Source organism: Seriola lalandi, unplaced genomic scaffold (assembly GCF_002814215.2).
Source record: "Seriola lalandi dorsalis isolate HSWRI2012SDOR001 ecotype SW California unplaced genomic scaffold, Sedor1 jcf7180002054951, whole genome shotgun sequence".
In the NCBI taxonomy this organism is placed as follows: Eukaryota; Metazoa; Chordata; class Actinopteri; order Carangiformes; family Carangidae; genus Seriola; species Seriola lalandi.
Window position 1 is genome coordinate 853,780 of NW_019525502.1, and position 11,784 is coordinate 865,563.

At 42.1% G+C, this 11,784-nt stretch overlaps 1 long non-coding RNA gene across 1 annotated transcript; it reads left to right on the top strand.

The window, feature by feature from the left end:
• The first annotated feature begins 8,895 nt into the window (after nucleotides 1–8,895).
• LOC147817487 (uncharacterized) lies at nucleotides 8,896–11,382 on the top strand. The gene is made up of 4 exons (XR_015436324.1): nucleotides 8,896–8,912; nucleotides 10,296–10,350; nucleotides 10,985–11,044; nucleotides 11,329–11,382. It is a non-coding gene; the product is annotated as an uncharacterized LOC147817487 (long non-coding RNA).
• The last annotated feature ends 402 nt before the right edge of the window (nucleotides 11,383–11,784 follow it).

An 11,784-nucleotide genomic window follows, 5' to 3' on the forward strand; every position in this document is an offset into this window, starting at 1 on the left:
TAGGGGAAATTCATGTCAGTATAACAGAATCACTGTGATTCAGAGCCTGAACTGTGGAGTTATCTGTCCTATGATCACATGATGATGAATTCAAAATATCCAGATTGGATCAGATCTGATCCAACATTATTTTTTTGTTTACAAACAGGGAGCGAAAGAAGTGAATAAAATGTAAAATCAAAAGTCCCAAACCAACAATTGGATACAAATGTTTTGTTATCATCAAGGTAAAGTGATATAAGTGCTATCCCTTTCCTCTTTATACCATGTTGAGTCCTTCAGCCTCTCGCACTGAAGCACTCACCAGGTGATGTCACTAAGTCTGTGAGGGTTCAGGGTTCAGCTCTTTGGGGGGACGTTGGGATTGGACCATTTTCTCTCTCACACTCTTCCTCCAAGAAGTTTCTGATCTCATCCTGCAATTCAAACAACCTGGATAAAACCTTCATACGTGACAGCAACAAAACATCTGTGTGATCTGATCCCATGTCCTCGCACCGTGCGGACAGGTCTTATTTTGATGTAGTTTACTGTGGCAGTGATGTCTGTCATTACATCGCTCAGCTCTCGGTGTATCATAGAGTGTGTCCACTGCACATTAGGGGAAACGCTCTTTCCTAGCTCTTGCAGCCCTCCTCGTTTCTCAGCCATTGCCTGAGCCCCATCTGTGCAGATCCCCACACAGTCCTCCAGCTTCAGATCAGCCTCTTCCAAGTAAGTGTCAATGATTTTGAACAGTTCGTCTGCAGTGGCTCTGTTTGGTACAAGTTGGTGGAAAAGCAAATCATCTGCATCAATGAATCTGACATGTTATCAATAAACAGTCTTTGTTGCTGTCAGTCGCTTCATCCATCTGCACAGTAAACCGGCTGTCTCCAATCTAGTCATTAATCTGCTCTTCTATATCTTTTGACATGTCATGAATGCTCCTTGAGATATTATTGTTTGACAGAGGGATAGCCTTTACACTGAAAAAAAACGACTTTTTGGTGCAGTAAAATCTATTAGAGTAACTGTCATAATTTCTACATTGTAATTTTAAGATTCAGTGAGAACTAGAAATTTTCAAGTAAAACTATGTATTTTATTCACCTAATGAATGAATATTGTGGGGAGAGTAAATTTATTATGGTTTTCCTCATATTATTTAAATGTTTAATAGTCACTGCACATAAACCTAAATATACTAAGTAAATTTTAATCTAATTTTGTATAGTGTGTGTTTGAATCCCGCACGTGCGTGTTTGCGCACCGTTCGTGTCCGCCAAAACACATACACTTGGAGGAGGACGGTTGGAGCTGAGAAACGGCTGAGTCATCTCAAGCGTAAGTTATTGCCTTTCTGTTTAAAATTTGTGATAATATCTGGGTCCGTGTGTATTTTGATAGTTTGACGCGTTACTGTTCATAAGTTAATTTAATGTTAACGTAACGCCATATTGGGCCGGGGCAAGACTGACAGTTAACTAAGTTAGCTGACAGTTAGCTAACGTTATTTTTTGAAACACTAACGTTACAACGTTTCTCAACTGGTGGTTATATTTAAGTGTTTATGACCTACTTGGAGCAGAACATGGTCGCGTCTGCAAAACTTTTGGCAGTGACGTTGACTAGCCACAGACCTAATGTGACTGAAGCTGCCCGTTGCGAGCGAGTGAGAGACTGACAGTCTGAGAGATAAGTCTGTAAGGACAAATAAAAACTTCCTGAAATAGGTTTTAAACACATATTTATGGACTGAATCGTCTCACACAGAGGTTATAACCTGCAGATACAAAGAGACAACGCACACGGCTAGCAGCTAAAGTTAGTTAGCATGGCTAGCATAGCCATATTATGCTGTGTGTAGCCCATAAACCACATAAATAGGATGTAACCGCGGTGTTTCTGATTTAACGGCAGCGTGCTAGGCAGGTGAGGAATGCGTTTACAGTGTGTGTGTACTCTGAAAGATGTCTCATCAGAGTAGTGTGAGTACAGGCAGAGACGTCCTAAGGATTTTGGTACAGGCCAGCGGGGGAGTTGGGAGGGGGGGACAAATGGGTTCGGCATGGTACAGATCAACTGGGCCTAGTGTGACTGCAGCTTAGCTTTGCTTGCTAATACTACATGCATATTTGGATGAGACCATCTCTAAATGGTAAATGGCCTACATTTGTATAGCGCTTTACTATTATTGCTCGAACAGTCCAACATTAGTCTCATTTAGGCAAGTTCAAAACTATGTATGCATGATATGTTATTTTCCCCTGTCGTCACTATGTAATGTAATATTAAATTGTGGCTGAATGTTTTAGACCATTATTTTAATATGACAAATTGTCTGTTCTTTTTCAGGGTGAGCCAATACAGTGGACAGTTGAGGTCAAGGGAGGACAGATTCAGGTCAACACTGGTGTCATCAGGGAGAAACAGTAGGCCTCCTATGTAATGAGATGGTCATGCAAAAATTGCAACTTTGGGACATCAAAACGTTTAGACCTCTTAAAACATTATAGATTGAAGCATCTACACACTGGTCAAGGCCGGTCACTGCCCGCTTGTACTCTGATTGTCCTTGTCTATTTAAAGGTTGGGGGTCACATTACAAAACCATAATTGCACTGTTGAAGAAGTGGTCATCACAGATTTGGTAAAAAGCCTTTGCCAGTTAAATCCTCTTAGTGTAGCCTTTAGTGAAGAGGGTCCTCTTGGTACAACATACAAGAGAAATAGTTACTTAAAGGAACATTTCTCTATTGTTGAACCTTTAGAGTATATACTTGATGCAAAAGAGGGAAAGACATTTCAATATATACCAATTTTGCAATCCTTGTCATAAATTCTGACAAATATTGATATTCAAGAGAAGGTTTTGAAAAGTGGAAGACATTGTGATTCTTCATGTCAGTATACTAGCTTTCGTGATGGTTCTCATTTCAAGGAAAACACATTTCTACGTGGAGACGAGTTAAGGGTTTCACTTCTACTTTACTGTGATGATTTTGAAATATGTAATCCGTTAGGAACCTCTCGTAAGAAGCACAAGGTAACAGGTGTCTACTGGGTGTTTGCTGATATTCCATCTGTATTAAGGTCTACATTATCATCTATTTACTTAGCTGTTTTGTGCAAGACGGATGATATTAAGAAATTTGGCTATCCCCAAGTGCTAGAGCCATTGTTAAGTGATTTGAAAAGCTTTGAAGAAGATGGTGTTTTTGTGCCCTGTTTGGGAAAAACAATAAAGGGCACTGTATTTTCTGTGATCACCAATAACCTTGGTGCATGCACATGTTTGCAGATTTTGTGTAGGAGAGAGATCCCAGTTTGAGGAACTTGAGGTCAGGACAGGAGCATTCCCTTGTAGAACAAAACAACAACACAAGTTGGACATTGAAGCTGCATTGGAACTGAACACCCATAGTCACAGAGTTAAAAGGCAATGTACAATTACTGAAAGATTAAATCATTTTCATGTGACAACAGGTTATCCACCTGATGCATTACATGATTTACTTGAGGGAATTGTACCTGTAGAAGTGGCATTGTGTTTAGATATCTTGATAAAGAAAAAATATTTCTCTCAGCTCAATGAAATCATCAAACAGTTCCCATACAAGTGGAAAGACAGGACAAATTGTCCCCAAGCTATACCATCAAACCTTGCTTCTCGTAAAACTATCGGTGGTAATGCAACTGAAAATTGGTGCTTACTGAGGCTACTTCCACTTATGATTGGCTCCAAAGTACAGGAAGAGGAACAAGCATGGCAGTTGTTAATGACACTCAAAGATGTTGTTGAGCTGGTTATGTCACCCACCCACACAGATGAAAGCATTGGTTTCCTCGATAGTGTCATGGTTTGCTATGGCAGACACTTTTTGTTAGTTTTGTTTTGGAGTTTTTGAACTTCCTGTTTTATTTTGTAATTGGTTTCCATGTGTGTCAGTGTTTTTGCTTCCTGTCTTGGTCCTGTGTCTGTGGTGATTGTCTGGCCCGCCCTAATGTGTTTCACCTGTGTTCAATCACCCTTGCCTCCCTTGTCTATATAGTCCTTGTGCTTCCCTTTGTCTGTGTCGGTTCGTCTGTTTAGTTCTTGGTTTGTTCACGTCCTATTGTGTTCATGTCTGTTCATGTCACGTTCACGTATGGATTTTTTGGATAAATAAACCTGCCTGCACCGTCTCCCAAGAGTTGACTGCATTTGGGTCCAACTTACCACACATCCTGACAGAACGAACCGACCAGAATGGACCCAGCAGTCTACGCCAGCTTCATGGCTTTCTTGGGAGTGCATCGATCCTCCCAGCCAGCACCAGCACGGTTTCCAGGCCCGTTTGTACACTGGCTGATCCCTTTTCGGACTCGGACCTGGAGGACTCTGACCTAGAGGACCCTGAAATGTCCCCTTTCTGTGGAACTCGCCTGGCTATTTTCAGGGGATCTCGTGGAGGCCAAAGAAGGCGAGCTAATCACGGCTCCCGTCGCCATGGGGAGGCTCGGCCTCGGCCCCAGCCCCAAGTTTCCTGCTCCCAGCCCAAGCCAAAGTCCAAGGTCCACCGCTTCCAGCCCAAGCCCCAGCGACCTCAGTGTCCAGAACCTCTACTCCCCTGTGGGAAGGAGCCCTCGCTGACTACCCTGGCTGACGCATCAGCTGTTCCAGCGTTGGGGGTTCCAGTTGGCGTTTCGTCGGCTCCTGCCCCACTTCCCGGGTCGACCATCCCGGCCGGCGCATCAGCTGTCCCAGCGTCGGGGGTCCCGGTCGATTCCTCCCTAGATCCTGAATTGGGTGGGCTGGACAAAGTCTCCCCTGCTCCTCGTGTCCTGTCGGCGGCCCAGCTGACTTCTGACTCTGGTTCCCGGTCAGTGGTCCGGCCGATCCCGGCTCCTCGTTTCCTTTCGTGGTCCGGCCAATTCTTGTCCCTCCTGTGGTGTCGGCGGCCGCTGCTCCGTGTTCCCCGGCGGCGTCTACGACTACTCCTGTCGTTCCTGAGGTGTCGGTGGCCGATGCTCCGTGTTCCCCGGCGGCGTCGATGGCTACTGGTGTGACGTCACCACCTCTCCTGGTTCCTGATGGGAAGTCACTGCTTCTTCTGGCTCCAGCCGTGACGTCACCCCCACTGGTGGTTCCTGCCAGGGCGCCACCCCCATTGATTCTTGCCCTGGCTCAGCCCACGTGGCTCTTAGTGTCCTTGGCTCCTGCCAGGGAGCCACCTCCAGTGGTCCCTGACTTTGTGCCGCCTCCGATGGCCCCTGACTCTTTGCCACCTCCGGTGGTCCCTGACTCTTTGCCGCCTCCGGTGGCCCCTGACTCTTTGCCGCCTCCGGTGGCCCCTGACTCTGTGCCGCCTCCTGTGGTCCGGCCGATCTCTGTTCCTCGTGTCCTGACGGTGGTCCAGCTGACTATTGCCCCTGGTACCAAGTCGGCTCCTGGTCACCCTACAGAGGGGCGATGCCATCCTCCGGTTCGATTTCCGGAGAGACCGCGTCTTCGTCGTCGTCCTCCTGTTCGCCTTCCAGAGTGGCGACGCCATCCTCCGGAGAGACCCTGTCTTCGTCGGCCTCCAGAACGGCTCCGTCCATTTGCCCGACCTCCGGGTCGCCCCACTGAACTTCCCAGCCTGTCAATAAGGCCTCCGAGCCGTCCCCCTGAGTTGCCATGTGTTGCCCCTGAGCATCGGAAGATGCTATCCACTGGCCCCTGGATCCCGCCTCCTGCCCGAGTTAGTGTTCTGTTTTAGGGTCATCTGGAATCCGACCCTTAAGGGGGGGGTTATGTCATGGTTTGCTATGGCAGACACTTTTTGTTAGTTTTGTTTTGGAGTTTTTGCACTTCCTGTTTTATTTTGTAATTGGTTTCCATGTGTGTCAGTGTTTTTGCTTCCTGTCTTGGTCCTGTGTCTGTGTTGTGATTGTCTGCCCCGCCCTAATGTGTTTCACCTGTGTTCAATCACCCTTGCCTCCCTTGTCTATATAGTCCTTGTGCTTCCCTTTGTCTGTGTCGGTTCATCTGTTTAGTTCTTGGTTTGTTCACGTCCTATTGTCTTCATGTCTGTTCATATGTTCATACGTTCACATATGGATTTTTTGGATAAATAAACCTGCCTGCACCGTCTCCCAAGAGTTGACTGCATTTGGGTCCAACTTACCACACATCCTGACAGATAGCCTACTTGACCAGTACACACCAAAGCTTATTACCCTGATCAAGGCCAAGGGAGGTGTCATGGGAACCAAGCTGAGGCCATTCCTGGACAGACTGAGTCAGGTGTGCTTGTTTTGCTTGTTCATTTTTTGTTTTTGCAGGGAGATGGACCTACTTTTTTCTCCCACACACGCACACTGCCCCATGCGTACGCATATACAACACAAACCCTCGCACTTTGTAGCTTGAATGCTCCTATATGCTCTTTCTCCGTGCACTCACATCACAAGAGCACTGACAGTTCATTGTGTATGAATGATGATTCTGTTCATGTTCTTAATCTGTTCACAGAAACAAAGCATTGAGATGAGACGTGAAGCTATTATCCGCAGCCTCATACTGTACCTTGGCGAGAAAGAAGAGGAACTTTTTGAAGACTGCCTGGTATGGCAAGATTTAATGTTTTTAATGATGGATTTGTGAAAATAAAAGATTTTTATGTTATCATTTAAAGTGTAAATTAATCCCTAAGAGAGGAAGGACCTAGGGACAGAAATTCTGCTCAGTGATCGCCAAAATGTACCTTTCATTAAAAAGCCAACAAATTCTTATTTCATCTGGAAGAACAAATTAAATGGATATTAATTTCAATGATTCAAATTTCACAAAAATCAACAACAAAAAAGGCATTAAAATTGGCTCTGTCCTGGCACTGTAAAGGTGCAGAGGCACACAATTCATTGGGGGGCCATAATCTGCGGCAGCCATCTTTACCATTGCTGGCTCACTGCAAAATAGATTTCAATTAAACATAATCTAAGCTTTTTAATGATGGCCATTTTTTAGCATATATGTGTTAATTCCTCCCTGATAATTAATTCATGTTGAATGATTCAAACAATTGTATTTTTAATTGTTTCTCAATAGAATTATCTTATTTTTCCTTGTAAATTGTATGCAGATGGACAGCCGCAGTGATGCCACTCAAAAAATCCTCAAGATCATGGTCATCCATGGTGCTGATGAAGAGGATCCAGTGGATGTATCCATCCTTCTTGAAGGCCACGAGATGTTTCCAGGATGTGGCAGTACTGCCAAAGCTTGCACGCTACTTATTGGGCTGATTTATGCCCTGAACCTTGCACCTTCCACTGCGCTACACTTTTGAGGTGTTTCAGAAACTTTTCCTGGAACTGGATGGGATTAAGCTGTCCCCAAAAGTGCACGCTTTAAAGTTGAAGTTGCTGTCTTAAATGCTATCGCAATGGCAAGGACAAACTCACATCTCCATCTTTCAAATGACTGCATGCACCCTAATGGAGAAATACTGAGAATTATCACATTGTTTTAAAGTTCAATTTCATCTTGGCTGATCCGTGTAGAAAGTGTAGGAGAATTATAAGGTCAAAGCTGTATGAGAAAAGCTCCAGAAGCTAGTATGGGAATAATAACAAAGATAAGGTTGAGCGGTCAACTGAGCAGGTCAGAACACTTAAGTATGGAGGAAAACATCTGGAAAACTAAAGATTGGGTAACCAGGCAAAGCATATCGCCAAGTAAGAGGAGACCAACGATCTGGGAGAGTGTCGTGGTGTTCTGCCAGAAAAGAACACCATGACCTGGACGTTCTCCCGGAACAACAGGATACAAGGGTCGGTCAACTGTTAGGCAAGAAATAGTACTACGAAGCCAAGATTTTGGAAAAACAGGATGCACGTACACACACATAGTTATCTAAGGTATAAAAGATCATGTCTGATTCTGTGCTCGGGTTCTTTGGTCTCCGTCTATGACTGCAAGTAGTCCGCATTGAATAAAGAGAGACTCCCCACTCTGACACCTGTGTCTTGGTCATCTGATTCCTCTTTTTGATCCACCACTTCTCGCCACAACAGAAGTTTTCTGCCTGAAATATTTTCCATTTTGTGTTAAATGCGGAGAAAGGGTAAAGGAAAAGAACTGTTAATACTTTAAGCTGTTGATCATTTTTAATTGATTCAGTTGATTTGAGTGCATTAAGGTTTTAATGGCACACTTAAAGTGCACTAGTTCAGATTGCTGGTTTGAATGTTGAAATTACACTGTTTCAGAGGGTTGTGTGGTCTTAATTGAATATTTGAAAAGTATCTTTCTAGATCTATGTTGGATGCACAGCATTTGTCTTTAAGAGCGACGTGATATTGACGAAAACAAAAACATACTGACAAATTGATGACTTTTTGTCTTTCTACACGGTTGTCATTCCAAACAATCGGTGGCTTTATAGTTACACCTCAGTACCTGTTTACTGTTAATTTGTTAAATGTTGGTAAAATAAACATTTAATTGTATGGTATTTTAGTTGTGTGGTTTGTGATAAATATATACTAAATGCATAGAGCAAATTGTTAGACGTATGTAATATTTATCAAAAGAAAATTAGCAACAATTACATAATTATATTGAGTAATATAACATAATACAATCAAATAATTGAAAATGTCAAACAGAAAAAATAAAATAAAATTTATGTATTTACTTCATAACAGTAAATACTACAGATAAATAAGATTTACTTACATTTTTTAGGACAATGATGTTCCTGTCTATGAAAAAATCAAATAGACCTTACTTAAATAGTTTAAATAAATGTAACATAAAACACTGATGTAATTAAATAAGATTTACTTAATATTTTCACAAGTATTAAGTTTAGTTTTAGGTAAAAATTTACTTGATACTGGCAAGTGAGTTTTACTTGATATAAGAGATGTGTATAAGAGACAGGGTTATTGATCATCCGCAGGTGAGTGTCTGTTCAGATCATTTTGATGACGTCATGTCTCTGACTGATTACTCGGGCAGGTGTTAATATGTCTCTGTCTCTGGACTGATTTTGTCACCGTGGGTCGCAACTTGCACGAGACGGTCACGAAGCTCAACAGGTGTGAAGTTGAGATCAAAGTGAATGGTCGGTTCAGAAACTCGTCAATGATTTTATCTGGTTAATTACTGTAATTAATTTACTGCGACTCCAGGCTGAATATCCGTTTCCCTAAAGATGTAAACGAGGAAGAAACATAGGAGGAAATGGCGACCGTTATAAAGTGGTCGACATTTGTTTCTGAGAAGTTAAAGGATCCCGTTAGAGTCCGTGTTTAAACTGAAAAATATTTAATATATTTTTTAGCGAGCCTGACAAAGGTTAAGCTTTAATTGGCTTTTTTTCCTGATCAATAGCGTTAATGTCAGTGGTGATTCCGCCATTTCAGATATCAGTGGTTAGAAGCAGGAAGAAGAGTTACAGGAAACATCTGGGTCAGGAAAGTTTTGTTTGAGTCAGTTCCTGTATGAAAAGTTAAATGTTTCATTTGAAGAGTTAAATGTGTGGAGCATAAGTGACTGGACGCACAGACCTCCGGTAAGAGGCTACAACAGTCAGTGTAGGTAATCTGCCACAGCTAAATAAAGTATTTACTAAGTTTTTAAACAAAATGAATTGGGGGCTGTAACAGTGGGAGGAAGCCAACCCCCCCCCCACTAGTGCATTATCTACCTCTGCACCAATCATACGTCTCCTTTCAGCTTTTCTACCAACAGTTAAAGTTATGGCAGACTAACTATGTCAGTGGTTAAGAATTATAATACCTCATGGTGCTTGCACCTGGACAGTACTCAAAACAATGATACACTAAAATAAATATAGTGTATAGAAAGGTCCCAGCCACATGGAGAGAGAGCACACAGGAGTCTGTAGGGGCGGCCTGCAGTCACACCTGCTGACCATGAGCCTACTTATTAATTTGTTCATCTCACCTGATTGGCTTTTGCCCCCGACATGATTCCTGGTGACATGTTTTTTATATGAAGAGTTAAAAATGTTTTATATGAAAACTTAAACATGTTTTTTTCCAGTTACTTGACAAACTGCTGAACATTTATTATCATGAAAGTGAAATCCTTCAAACATTTTTACTCCCTGATCTGCCCGGATACAACCTGAACTGATCTGTAGCTGCATCTTGATGTTTGTGTCTTTGTCTGATGATGATGATGTGACGTGATGATGTGGACGTGTTACAGAGCAGAAACTCTTCACTGCAGAGACATGAACTAAACACTTGATGATGAGTTAGTTCTGGTCTGAGTTTAGTGAGAGAAGCTAAACTCTGTTTCCTCTTCCCTGCAGCTCAGTTAGTCTCTGATGTTCTCAGTAGAGTTGAAGATGGCGGCTGCGGCACCAGGTGAGTCAGTGAAGTGTCGTATTTTATTTCATACTTGCAGTTGGATGGAAAATCCTGTGATCTGAACCACATGATGCAGCATGTTGAGTTCTCCTCAGGCCTGAATCTGAGGCCCTTCCTCAGACACTGGTTCCTGCTACAAACACCTGGAGAAGATTAAGACAAACATGGAAAGAATGAAAGAAGCAAGTTTAGTAACAGCAGGATACAGTTAGTATTGTCACAGATCATTACACTTTCTGTTTAATTATTTGTTTTGTATCTCACAGGAGACATGAGCTGTACGAGTTTATTCTTTGAGACCTTTTATTTACAGTTGGAGAACAGATTACACATGCATCCTCTAGAAACAGCTGCATTTACATCTTTTCAACATCTGGATAAAATGTGCAGTCAGATCTCAACCTGTCCCTCCTTAGATGTGTTTACACTTTTAACTGGGAAATGATCCGATCCGTTCAATGAGCTCATGAACTGACTCTGTAACTAGGACCTGTAAGATCCAACCCAAGTGAACCTATTACCACTGCGACCCATACTGTCATGATAGTGTGCAGATCATTACTCATTAACCTAAAGGGCTTTTACATTTAGATGTCTGAGGCTTCATCTGTAATTTTCTGTATTTTTACAGGTGATGGTGATTTAAAGTCCCAGAGGCGCAGCAGCAGCCCTGAACTCCTTCGCCCTGACTGTGAGTTGAACTGAAAGAGACGATCAAATCAATCACATAACATTTGCTATAAGTTGTTGCTGGTATCATTGTTCATACAGTCATTATATACTCAGTCATTATTAAGTAATGTCAGTATGACTGAGGTGGAAATATTCTGAAGACCAGAGGATAAGTGATCAATCATAGGTCTTAGTGCAAGAACCCACAATCATTTGAGAATTGAATGATATCATTGTTAATGTCAGATTAAATGAAAAAGATATAAAGAATAAATTAATGTGTCAATTTCTGTGTCTTTATAGTTGAAGAAGATCAACTTCTGCACAGCAGCAGAGATGAATTACTGTCACATAACAGTGAGTCAAACTGATCCATAATTAGTCATGTGATTATTTAGATTTGAATTTACAGTGTTTCATGGATGATCCTTCCAAGAGTGTGAAATACCATTTAAATAACAGTAATATTCTGTAATATCAGTCAGAAATTTTGTAGAAAGAGCAAAATGTTCTTCAAGAAAAGAAAACAGTGATTTTGGGGAATCAATTATATCACTGAATGAAAAGGACCCATTCAGGTGTGCTAATTAAACAGACTGTAACATAGAGAAGATTTATCTATTTCAATGTGGAGGGCACACGGATTTTGGCACAATAAGAGGCAATTAATGATGGATTATAGTGACTGTGATCAATTGAGGAGTGATGAGAATATGTTCATTGTCTTCAACCTAATGTTTTTATTTTGTGATTTCATAG